Source organism: Thermobia domestica, chromosome 13 (genome assembly GCF_964235325.1).
Source record: "Thermobia domestica chromosome 13, izTheDome1.hap1.1, whole genome shotgun sequence".
Classification (NCBI taxonomy): Eukaryota; Metazoa; Arthropoda; class Insecta; order Zygentoma; family Lepismatidae; genus Thermobia; species Thermobia domestica.
Window position 1 is genome coordinate 10,699,981 of NC_137466.1, and position 13,075 is coordinate 10,713,055.

General features: G+C 35.7%; 1 protein-coding gene across 1 annotated transcript in view; it reads left to right on the top strand.

Moving 5' to 3' along the window:
- Positions 1–3,494: 3,494 nt before the first annotated feature.
- Positions 3,495–13,075, top strand: part of LOC145669116 (uncharacterized) — a 71,182-nt gene continuing 61,601 nt past the window's right edge. Inside the window, exon 1 of the mRNA XM_081737457.1 lies at positions 3,495–3,633. The gene's annotated coding sequence lies outside the window, so the exon portion shown is untranslated. The remainder of the gene's footprint in view (positions 3,634–13,075) is intronic.

Here is a 13,075-nt window from a genome sequence, read left to right on the forward strand (position 1 = left end):
TAAAAATGAAAAAGACTTTACTACAATTTGGTGGAGAAAAGTTTGCACTTGTAAATAACATGATGATTTAACTTCGGTGAAACAAAAAGTGAAGTATGATTTTCATTCTAAGAACCAGTCATTTATGTTCAGAACGACAACATACGAATGTGTACTCTTTTCGTCAACGTCTAGCTCACACATTCTTCGTGGCACCAACTGCCTCGTGCAGTGTTCGTAGGACCCCTTCAGAAAATTTCCCTCGACTCAAAATTTTCCCTTTTCTTATTTAATTTTCCCTAGTTTGTTGAGTGTTCTACTCCTATGACAGAAATTATGTGATAAGATTAATTTAGCTATATTAAAGGAAGTGCCAACCATGTTTGATTCGTTTGCTTTCTGCTTCCATTTTTCCAATTTTTTCCTTCATTTTTTTAAACACAAAAATACACAGAAATACACATAGCCAACAATGGACGCCAATGTGCTACTTTGAATATATACACAGACTATTGCTATTGTATTGATATATTTCTAAAGAACTAAGAAAAATTCACACATTTATATCATGGTGAATCAGTCAGTGCGGGTCTCCCCGGATTTTCGAGTTTTATCGAAAAATCCTGTTTTTCCCCTTTTGGTAAATTTATCAACAAAATTTCATTAGATTAGAGAAATTTCCTGGAACTACGAACTCTGGTCTCTTGTTACTATCTGGACCTCATTAAGTTCCCTTACATAGCATTTTGTTTTGAAGCTGCATTTCTGTAGCCTAGCTCAAGAATGATCTACATTGGACATAGTCCTAACATTGAAACTGTAACTAAATAATGTAGTACATGGTCTGAATTAATTTGCTTCAAACAGAGAGTGAAAAATTGCAACCTACGTTGTTGCGAAAATTATATCAGCAATGTTTTTAACTATACGGTAACTTTGACGCAACACACCCCTGTCATTAATAAATTGATGTGAGAATTCTGTTTCACTAGAACAGGTGGTATAGTTTGTTTCTTGAACCGAAATGCAGTTCATATATAAAGGATACCGCCTTCTACGTATGATGGCTCGTACCATAAATAACTGATCGTCCGCGGTAACTTGCGGAAAACATCCCCGATAACTAAATGGCCAACCAGAACCCTCATTTCAAACAATTGGCAGCTCTTTGTCAAGTCCACCTCGAGTCTTAGTTGTTACGGTTTCAAACGCTGTCCTTTCAGTTAGTGATTAGAACAGCGTTTCCCAACCTTTTTCAACTTGCAGTACACTACGGGTGTTACTTGGATGCTCGCGACACACTTATAGACATTATTATTTGCAATTATAAAACACTGGTATTTTTTCTGTGATTATTGATCTTCTCACAGAGAAGAAAGCTCTATCACTGGTTTTTCCCCAGTGGTAAATCATTATGTTTATTTTGCATTCTAATTTAAAAATAGAAAACAATGGCCATGAAAAATTGGATTCAGGTTTTTGAAAATACGCTTTGTTTTTAAAAACTGTATCCAACCTTTTGAAGGAAGATCACTAAATAACGAACGAACAAACAAATCTCTCTTACTTTTAAAACACAAATGTAGGTAACTTGTCGAAAGGATTGAATGATATTTTAAATTTTCAAGTTACGAATTAGTCTGCAACAATAAAGAAGCAATAATGGTCATAACAATGATAATTTTTCTTCAACATTAGAAATGTACAGAACAGTAACCTGGTATGAAACTTAAAATTGTAGATTCTTAAAGTTTCATAGTAATGTGAAATACAAATGTACATTTTCCCCTACGTTTTGCAATTTGATTGCTATAAAATTAATAATTTTGTTTCTGTTCCTCGCGGCACAACAGCGGCTCATTCGGTTGGGTAACGCTGAATCAGAAGATTGCTATTTAATACACACACACACACACATAAAATATACCATTCACCTCCCGTGCTTGGGGTCCCTGGTTCGATCCCAGCTCGCGCCGTGTGCAATTTGTGGTGGACAAACACCGTGCTCATGGGTTTTCTCGGCGTTGTCCCGTTTCCTCCCACTTTTCATTCCACCATTTCTCATCATCACCGTCTCCATTAGCCTAACCGGCACAACCATGGGACGTAAAACTGAAAGATTTCATTTCATTTCAATTGTACCAAAATTTGGAGGCCCTAGGAGGCCATAGTGTTGGGAATGGGAAGAAACAACAGACACAATGGGTCTTAAGACATTGTAACCCCGCAAATGCGATCAAAAGAGAGATGGAGGAAGGGAAGGGATATTGTTGTAAAATTCAGCATGGGAATTTCAAAGACATTTGCCGAACTGCACTCCTATTAAGTGAACACATTATACCTGTCAAGGAAAGGAAGTAGGATACAATACCATCAATGCGTTTCACTGAATTAGTATCTTCGACATCGTGAACTTTTTCTCCTCTGTCAACGATACTAGCAACGAATTGAACTTGCAAAATGATCCAAGAATATTGTTATTGCAGATTAGCGACTTATTGGAATTCGATTATTACTAAATATCCTGTTCGATCCACATTTAAAAAATCCTAAATTGAAGGTGGACTGCATTTTAGTACATTTTACACGAGAATTTGGCTAATGATGAAACACAGGATAGATGCTTTTTAATATATTCCTAATTTGAAAGTCAGTTTTTTTTTTTTTTTTTTTTTTTAATACCCAAAGGTTTCGGTTCAACTGAGAGAACATGTGAAACGAAGCATGTGGAAAAATCTATGAAATATCTCGAAAACGTTACAAAGAATTTACAGCCATGAAGTCCCAAAGAGTGTATGTTGAAGTGATCTCGAAGAAGGATTCAAACGTAGAATAACTATCGTCTGTTTATCCTAGATCTAAATTGGAGTAAAAGAAGAGCGATGGAAATATATTTTAGAGACGATTAATCATTGTTAAGTTTCCAGCTTCACACAATTTAGCTTGAGTAGTCATAGACAAAATTTGAGCACCCTTTTTGGTAGTAATATTTCGCATTTACTCAAATAAATTATTCGATTTGATGTAATTTTACGCCAAACGACTAGTAAACATATGTATGATTACTATCTGGGAACAAAAATATTGAAAAATAAAAGGTAAAACTCATGGAAAACAAAACAAAACAAACAAACACAAAAAAGAAGAAATGTTATTAAAACACTAATAATACTTCTTCATTCTTTATTATACACTAGAAATCTATTGTGTTTAGCAGCTCTCTACAATATTGCGATTTGTAAACAAGCACCGGCACCGCTGAAATCGAGAATAATTTTATATCCCCTATTTACTCGTAGATATTTTGACAGACGATATTCTGTCGTCAACACTTGATATTTTGTCATGGCACCGGCAAAAGGCCACACAAAGGTTAAGACCGCCCATGCATATAGCCCGGTGCTAAAAGTTCAAATTAACCAAGCTACCAAAATAATAGAAAGAATTACGGAAGCGAACTCAGTGAATTGTCAGCACTGTAGTTGGCAACCTTTATTACGCTTAGCAAAGCAACTTGAGCAGGAAATTTGTCTCATTGTCTGTCGCTAAGAGAGTTTTATCTTCGCGTGGTGTGTTTGATATGTGATAAACGCCTTGTTAGCAATTCTCAACATTGCTCCTTTTGTTAGTCAACGAAACTTGTCTGCGTTAGAGGTAAGAACATTTTACGTTTTCTTTTTAATTTTTCTTGGGATGTGTATTAGCACAGAGAAATTAGCTCTCAGCAGTGTGTGTCTGCTCTGCTTGTGTCTGTCTGTAGAAGGGTCATCACACCTTTAGATTTTTATCAGAATTATCCTGATTTTCATAAAAGTGCCCTATCTGCCGTCATCATTATGTTTGAACATCTGCAAATCTCACTACTTAATACTTACTTTCTTTTGCGGAGAAATCGGTACAGTAAATCCTGTAAAATTAGTTACCTCTATTACTTTGGCAAGTAGCTAGCTTAATTTTGTTATGCAATATCTAGAGAGACCGATACACATACACATGGTTCTATTTGTAAGTTGGCCAGTTTCTTAAACGCTTTACAAAAACACCTTTAATACTTGTGGCGCAAACGGAGGGATGGAGATTTTTGCGGGGGCTCTGTTCTTTCTGTTCCTCATAGACGTAGCCAAGATATATTCGATGGGAGGGGATGTTCTTACAAGCATAATAATAATAATAATAATAATAATAATAATAATAATAATAATAATAATAATAATAATAATAATAATTACTATTTTATTAATGTTATTAATATATCATTTTTATTGTTTCGTAAAGTACAGGTTCACTTTTCTCTCTCATTTCCTCTCCATTCCTTCATTTTAAAATTCTAAATGTAAGATCCGGCTTTCCATCTCGTCACTATTTGTGCATTCTTTGGAATGCATGAGTTTCATTGTATAGTTTCCGTCTTTACATAAAAATAATAAAGTATTTAGACTTCAATCTCACCTTTACTTATGATGATGATTTTGTTTGTGAAAACTGCAATGGCGTCTCTTGCATGTAAAATTTGGGGAATATCAAAGAAAGTGATTTAAATGGTACTACCTAGCCCAACCTGTTTATTATCTTTGATTCCATTTGTTACCTTTCTCCTTACCTTCACGGAGCCCCTGAGACATATCAAGAACTCTGATATAATCATTTCACTGCCTGAATATTATATTCCAAATAAATATAATTATTATTATTTATGTATTATACTGTCGTTAGTAAATAAATTAAGATTGAATATTGAATCTTTTGTACTTTAAAATTTTGGGGGGATACGTACCTCTCACCCCCCCCCCCAACCAGAGACGCCCGTGGAAGACTGTAAAGCGAATGGATTGTGTGATTACTTCAATTGAAGACTGAATGTGATTATTTGAATGGCTGAGATTTAGAAGGAAAAAATTCCACTGGAATCAAATTTTGAAGGACTAAATTGAAAACTATTTCCTACATAAACTATTGGCCTACTATTTTGCTGCTCGTAGACTATTAAAGGAGATTTTATGCCTAACTATTTTAAAAAAGCAAACTAATTAGGCCTATAGAGTACTACTGCAGTGTAGCGAAAAGCGTTTTGAATTTGGGTCTAAACTCGTTAAAGGAAAATCCAAGTGAAATAGGTTCCTTTGCATGTCACTCATCCATTTGATTACGATGAACGTTTCGTACATTGAAAGTTAAGATAGGCTTGATGTTAACATAACTAGCCTAACGGGACAATAAAAAGTACTTCTTATTGTAGGTTTGTGGCTGGCCTATTTTATTTTAGACTATATGTTTCATATTATACGAAAATTGTATGCTTAGGCCTCCTATTTGATCACATTGTTTTCATTTTTCTTATATAATCATTTTTCGTAAATTTTCTTCCTATTTTCTACAAATAAAACTGTATGTTATAGGTCTATAGGTCTCTGAGTTCTTGCTTTATTGACTTCCTAAAGGCAGACAATGTGGGGATGCGTTTGAATATAAACTAGCTAATATTCTCATACATTACACCGTGTGATATTTTGTGCCTTCTCCAAACCTTCCATTCTTTTGCACAAGAGTGAAGAGAGAGAAACTTTCCGTTAAACGCCCAGTATTGGGCGCATTCCCTTGAAGGGGAAATCTAGCTCTTCTTGTAGTTTTCAACGAGATGAGATGACGAAATTCTTTATTCTCTCAATATAATAAAACCAATAATCTGCTCTCAGTCTAATGTTAATACAAACTATTTAATATTCTTAAGTGTTTAAGGAAGTATATCTTGCACTCCCTTCAAACCAACTATTCTTTTCTGCAATAATATAAAAAATATAAGCCCTTTGAGATCGAAACTCAAACTTACTAACAAAAAAATGTAAGAATTATTTATTTATTTTGTGATTATTAGGGATGCGCTCGAGTCGAGACATGTCTCGAATCTCGACTCGACTCGACTCGAATTCGAGTCGAGATTCGAGTCGAGACACACTTTGTAAAATTCGAGACGAGTCGAGACTAACGTATTTCTCGACTCGAATTTTCGAGTCGAGACACGAGTCGAGTCGAGACGGCTCTTAAAAATCTCGACTCGACTCGAATGTCTCGAAAATCTTTCTATAATTTTTAATATTATTTTGAAGAAAGTATTCACTCAGAAACAGCCTTGAAACCAATTCCAGCTTTTATTCCTTTAGAAAGGTACAGAACGCATAAAATTAATAGTTAATCTTTCAGCTCAATTCAGTTAATTAGAACTAATAGTTAATGTCGTTGTATTTGGTTGTACTGTAAATATAATGATAATAATAATAATAATTGATTATCTAGTTTGTATAAAACTATTATCCGTAGTCTAAATCTAGTTTCTGTAAAACTATTGCGATAGAGTGAACTTCATAAATTCTCTGAATGAGCAGTTGGTAGTCTATAGTAATTTAGCATAGTTATAATTATTGTGTTTTCGTTCCCATGAACGCAATAGGGTTACGTAACTTCTGGATTATTCGCTTGCCCAACTATTCTCAGGCTTTAATATGTTGCAGCATATCACGAGCTACGGATAATATATAATGTAACATTTGTTGTACATCAAATATTATGATACGAGACTATTTTATATAGTATATCTTATCTAATATAAATAAAATAAAGAGTTTGTTTGTGTGTTTGTCTGTCTGTCTGTGCGACCTGGGGACCAGACGAGTGGACCGAGAGTTCCCAAAATTTGGTCACGGGTACCTTAGTCCAGGCCCCAGATCAAGACCAAGCGATTTTTTTAAAATTTCGAACCAGGGGGGTCTCGGGGGGGACGTTTACTGGGACCGACCTGGGAACCAGACAAGTTGACCGAGAGTTACCAAATTTTGGTCACGGATACCTTGGTCCAGGTCCCAGTCTAAGGCGAAGCGTTTTTGTCAAAATTGGAACCAGGGGGTCTCAGGGGGGCGTTTAGCGAGACATGTAGTAAAAGTAATCCAAATTGATGGACATTAGTGTCAAATCCATAGTTTTCACGGTCGCTGAGATCAATGGTGACATTCCATCAGCGATGACTTGCAAATTCAGCTACTACTGTATGCGGGCCGGGTGTCAGCGGGTGAGGAATACCGAGACATGTATAAATAGCCCATATTGATTGATACTAGTGTCAAATCCTTAGTTTTTGCGGTCACTGAAATGAATGGTGATACTTCCACAGGTGTTGACCAGGTTTTTAAAAGGATTTTTGTAAACACTAAGTTATAAAACAATGAACTACATACAGTACTTATGGTTTTGGTTTCCAACATAAAAGAAATATGGATTGTTCATGAGATATTGAACTTCAACTTTCACTCCTGGAAAATTTCAATTTTGGAGTTAGGCCACTTGGCATCAAAGCAGTTCACTGTAAGATAAATACATTCCGCACATTAGTAACATAGTTGTTCAGGGGCCTTCGATTTACATCCTCTCAAATGAAAGCTGAATGATTGCTTGATACATGCTGACTATATAGGAGAAATAGTGTATTAAGTTTTCGAGTTTTGGTGCGTATCCGTATTTACACTCTGATATAACTTTAAGTTCACACTCAAATCGAGCTAATTGTTTAATGCATTTCGAAAGCTTTTGTTTTTATGCAGCTCATTAAGGAAAATCTATTTCATAATCGTAACATTTATGTACTAAGAAACTATGAACGTAAAGTGGACTCGACCTAGCCCCGTGGCCGCTGTGACTCAGTGGCCCAGCTCTCACCCTTGGTGTGTGAGGACTCTGATTCTCTGTGTGTGTGTGAACTCCGCGGCTAGTGTATGCGTACAGAGTCGGAAGCGGTATGTATTGTTTATACTACTTACAACGTTACCCCCCACATAAAATATAAATTCACCCTTTCTCCCTTCTCTTTTTCGAATACAATGAACCGACTCTTTTGCTGAAGAACGATGCTAAAAGAAAATTGAAACATCTGTGTCTAAACTTTCTTTGAAGCGCATTCTTTTGTATTTGTAAGGTTTTGCGAGTGTTTTCGAGATAGCCAAATTTTTACCATGGACTCCTGCTGCGAACTGACCGTGAGTAAACACCCGATCTCGCTGTGCTCAATTTCTCTCGCACACGTGAAATGGGTTTGTTGTTTCCAAAACAAATAGGAAGTTACCTTGTGCTTTTGCATTTCTGCACGCACACAGGTACCATTGTTGTTTTAATGATCAGAAGAAATATCAAAACCATCCGATATATATGATACAAAACAGCTAACAGAGGGAGGCAAAGATAAAAGTAGGCCTATACCAAGTTTTCCGCGTGGTACCATTATGGAGAATAAATATTTGATAAAGTCACGTAGATGCGCTTAAACCTATTTCATCTGTCCTTATAATTTTTCTGGTCTCATCAATTTCTCAGGAGAATACGTACAACATATGTCCAAATTCCATATATACTCTTTCTAAACTAATGAGTAAACTCATTAAGAACACCAACTGATATCAATAAACAGGAAAGAAAACAATACTTTATACTTCTATCATTTGGTACACATCTCTATAAAGCACAGCTTGTTTCTTTTTGAAATAGCTCCTTCGTATCACAGCTGTGGTTAGTTTTGTTTTGTGTTAGGATGAAAGAGAGAAATGCAACATTTGCTTCGAGGTGAAGTTATATATATTATTAAGATGAGCGGTGATAAGCGAGGTTTAACAAAGAGTGCCTTTCGGATGCACAATTTAACGGGTAGTTGCAGTCCGTGTTGAGAATCGAACCAAAGCTATGTAAGACATGTTAATATTGAGCTCTTTTGTGGTAAAAGTGAACTTCAGAAACACACAAAAGACTTGAAACATCAAGCTAATGTAAAGCAATTGAAAAATAGCCTACCTATCGCTGCATCTTTTCTGTGGCTAGAAACATGCAGTGTGTAGCAACAAGAATCGTGTTAAGGACTTTTTTTTCGAACATAACATTCCCTTCCACACCATAAAAGACAATATAATGTTTGTTAAAAGAAAGTGCACATAATATTTTTAAATTTTGTTTGTGATCCTATCATGCATAATTATAAATAATGTCTTTCATACTACGAGAATGAGTTCAACTATACGTCATGGCCCCTCTAAAGCGGGGCCGCGATGGCTCAGTGGTAGATCGTTCACCTCTGGTGCTTGGGGACCCTGGTTCGATCCCAGCTCGTACCAAGTGAACTTTGTGATGGACAAACACCGTGTGCGTGGGTTTCCTCGGGGTTCTTCCGTTCCTTCCACTTTCTTCATTCCACGATTTCACTAATTTCTCATCATCACCCCTCTCCTTTAGCCTAACCGGCTTAATCGTGGGACGTAAAACTCAAAGATTTCACTTCATTTTTTCCCTCGAAAGCGATATCTTTCAAAATTATTTATTGTTAGATATTGTAAATTTACGGTATCTATTTTAGTGGACGGGAAATTTTGCATCTAATCGGATAATTTCATGGCTTCTAACAGGAATTCGCAGTTACGAAATTTGCATCACTGTCTTTTGAAAGGATGCCTAGAAAAAATACTACTAGAAAATAACTGAAAACACAAAATGGATTTGATAGCCAAATTCACGTCATCTTGGTGCGTCATCATTTTTCTTTTAATATTTGTATTTAGTATTAGATTAGAGTTTAGTGTCCCTTTCAGCATCAAGGCTATATGAGACGTAAACTTACAAATTAACGTGGGTTCAGAACCACAGGAGTTCCCATCGGAAATCGAACCTAGGTCTCCCGCACCAAAGACGCGTACGCTAATCATATGGACAAGGGTGTTCGATATTTATTAATGTGTACATAAAGTTGTGAAATTGCGCTTGTATAATGGAATGCAATTTCTTCTACTGACATAAACCTTCACAATACTTAGCTGGACAAAGTATCTTTAAAAAGAAAATGTCACTCTTTATGTTTCAGTTCCTGGTTGGACTGAAGGATGGAACAAATTGCAATGAGCGTTTTTGGATCCTACTTTGTGTAGTTGATTCATCATAAACTTGGTATTTGATACGGATATGAACTATTACACTTATTTGGTGTTTATTTCTAAATAATAAGTCCTAATACAATTTCATAAAGTTGTAATTCTTCTTTAGTTTGTATCACTTTACACAATGACAAATCCAAAAGGTGTGTTGTATCGGTGCAGTACCAGTTTTTCACGTTTTTCAAAATGTTCCAAAACCCAAAAAATAATCTTTAATTTCTGATATTTTAGTCGTCACAAATTACAATTTTATAATGTAGTCAATGTTTATAATTACTGGGCAGTTGGGCGTTTAAACTAATGACATCATAATAAAGTCAAAACCCTAATTTTGAGTTGAATTGATTCTGACTTTAACGTCCCGTTCAGCAGCGAGGCTATGTGAGACGTGGACCTACTGATTAACGTGGAATCCGAACCTCATGAACTCCCACCGGGAATCAAGCCCAGGTTTCCCACGCCAAAGGCAAGTATGCTAACCGTTAGCCACGAAGGAGCTCCGCCATAATTTTAGTGGGCGATAAGAAATATCTCGCCAGTGCTTTTACAATAAATAAAATTTTATAAGTATTAAAGAATAGTAGTAAGAGATTTTATAATAGCTCTTTTATTTATGAGATATGAGTATTTTGAAAACAAACAACTAAAGAATAGGTTGGCGGAACCACAAAAGACTCGTAAAATAAACTTTCTTATAAATACATACGCACCTTACTCACCTTTTGTAATTGCTATGCTTACGTTCTCCATAAAAACAGAAATTCTCTTTTAGTGATACTTTACACAAGATCATGAAGTGGGTTCAAATTTAATTAAAGGCAAAATACAATACAATAATCCACAAATATTGCCTCAAGTGAGTTTAAAGATTTCTAAACACTAGTGCGAAACCGGGCTCTGCCGTTGCGATCGATTTACAGGTCTTGAGACGAAAGTAAGAAGGGTCTTACGCACACAGTAAGTAAAAACAATTAATATGCCGGTAACTTTCCCCCAAATGGATGTATCTTAAAACTAATCTCACCATTATTTTTTTAATTAAATTCTAGCCCGAAATTATGTATAATATTACCCTATGCCCATTTTGAAAACTTGACCTTAATTCAAAATGGCGGATTTCAAGATGGCTGCCATCAAGGTCATATCTACCATACGACTTCCCCCCAGGACTTATATGTATCCACATGGATTTTCTTCACTTTCCTTCATTAACGCTCCGTTTACAAAGGGTAGTAAGGGACTTCTGTGGTAATCTCTAATAACCACATCACAACTCTTAAAAGTTATTTAAAAAAATAGAAAACATGCACCATGGCAAAAATTTGTCATCACAAGTGATGATATACATGCCTTCTATCAGCAAAAAAAGTTTCATTGAAATTGGAGCAGGACATTTGAGTGATGTCCCTTGTGGGATGTGATTGAACGTGACGTCAGAACACATCGCCCCCCTTCCCGGAATTTACGGGAATTAGGTGACTGAGTGAGCACATGTGGTGCCAGCTCTCTCCAGCGACCTATCAAGGATCATTGCGTGTATGCCAAGACGTGTCGCCGTTTTTATCCATGCCAAAAGTCGACATACTGACAATTAGGTAGGTAGTCATGATGGTTTGGCTGATGTGTGCGTATATTTTAACTCGTACATTTTGTCTCGACTCGAATTCGAGTCGAGTCGAGACAGAGACTGTCGAGTCGAGACACGAGTCGAGACAGAAACATATTTTCGAGTCGAGACACGAGTCGAGACAACATTTTCTCGAGACGAGTCGAGACAGGCTTAAATCTCGACTCGACTCGACTCGAATGCATCCCTAGTGATTATGTTCCCGTCATCTACGGCCTTAAATGAACATAAACTTTTCCATACTGGCCAAAGATAAATATTTAAAAATTAAGTCTACTACTTCAAGTTGAATTATAGAGACGATTTAAGCAAGCTATAGAACGCAACTTGTAATACAGTATATTAGAAACAAACATTCAATTTTCTCCAAATACATCCTTCCAAAATTTCTCGTGCCGCTCCTGTTTCAACAGAAACACATAACTAAATACAGTCACTACATGTTGCTGAGCAGACTTTCTTCAAAAGCTAAACAAAACAAAACAACAACATCAAAAAAAACGGCGGGGGGAGTGAATTAAAGTGTGAGGGACAGCACTGAGACGCTATTTGCTAAAGGAGGTACCGCGAGCAAGAGTGACATGTAGTCGGAGGTTAATTTACCTTAGCTCCGACATGGTACTGGGAGGTTCGCCAACTCCGGGGACCACAGTTTCTATCCCTTCAGGAACAGCACAGCTGAATATTTGATGATTGTCCCATTCTTTATTATGTATATATTGCAAATTGTAGTATGCCTAAGAAGGAACACACTTCGATAAATATCTTCTTTTAATATCTACGGTTATTTCTAAGAGAATCCTTTCTTTCTTTTTTCTTCACTATTAGTAGTGATAAGTAGGTGCATCAGGCATCGGCTAAAATGCGCTACAAGTGTAGAAAAAGAAAGATAAATCTAAGAACAAGTGTAATATAATAATAAATATATAAACACCGATGGAAGTAATATGATTCCAAGATTTTGAAAGAGAATGTTGATGTTATGATCCAGAATATATTCAGTCTTTATCAAGATATCTTTTATCCCAATTAAATAGAACTTTTTGAATTCTTGTATGTATCTGTATAATTCCATATTACTTCGTTGAAATCTGTATATCCAAAGAATAGAATTTAATACCGTTAGCGTTATTTATTGAAGTTGATATTTACTATTTGAAGTCAGGAAAATGATAGTTAATAACATATAAATTAAAATGTATAGAAAATTAGATTTTTTAAAGAGGTTTAACCCAGACTTTAATAAAAATTGCAGCAGAATTTTGAGTGATTTCCAGTTTTTGGATGCCAGAACATATTTATACGAAAGAGGTGAATATTCATGATATAGTTGAGTTATTAAATTTGATCGGTAAGCCTGAAAAAGTTCACACTTAAAAATTATGTGATTGAGCTTTCCTATTCCTTTATCACACCAACAATAATATGTATCTTTCTTTTTGATTTGAAATAATTTGGTTGGATTTTACGCCGTTTCAAAAATTAAGCAATAATAGAGCACGGTATGATTTCACGT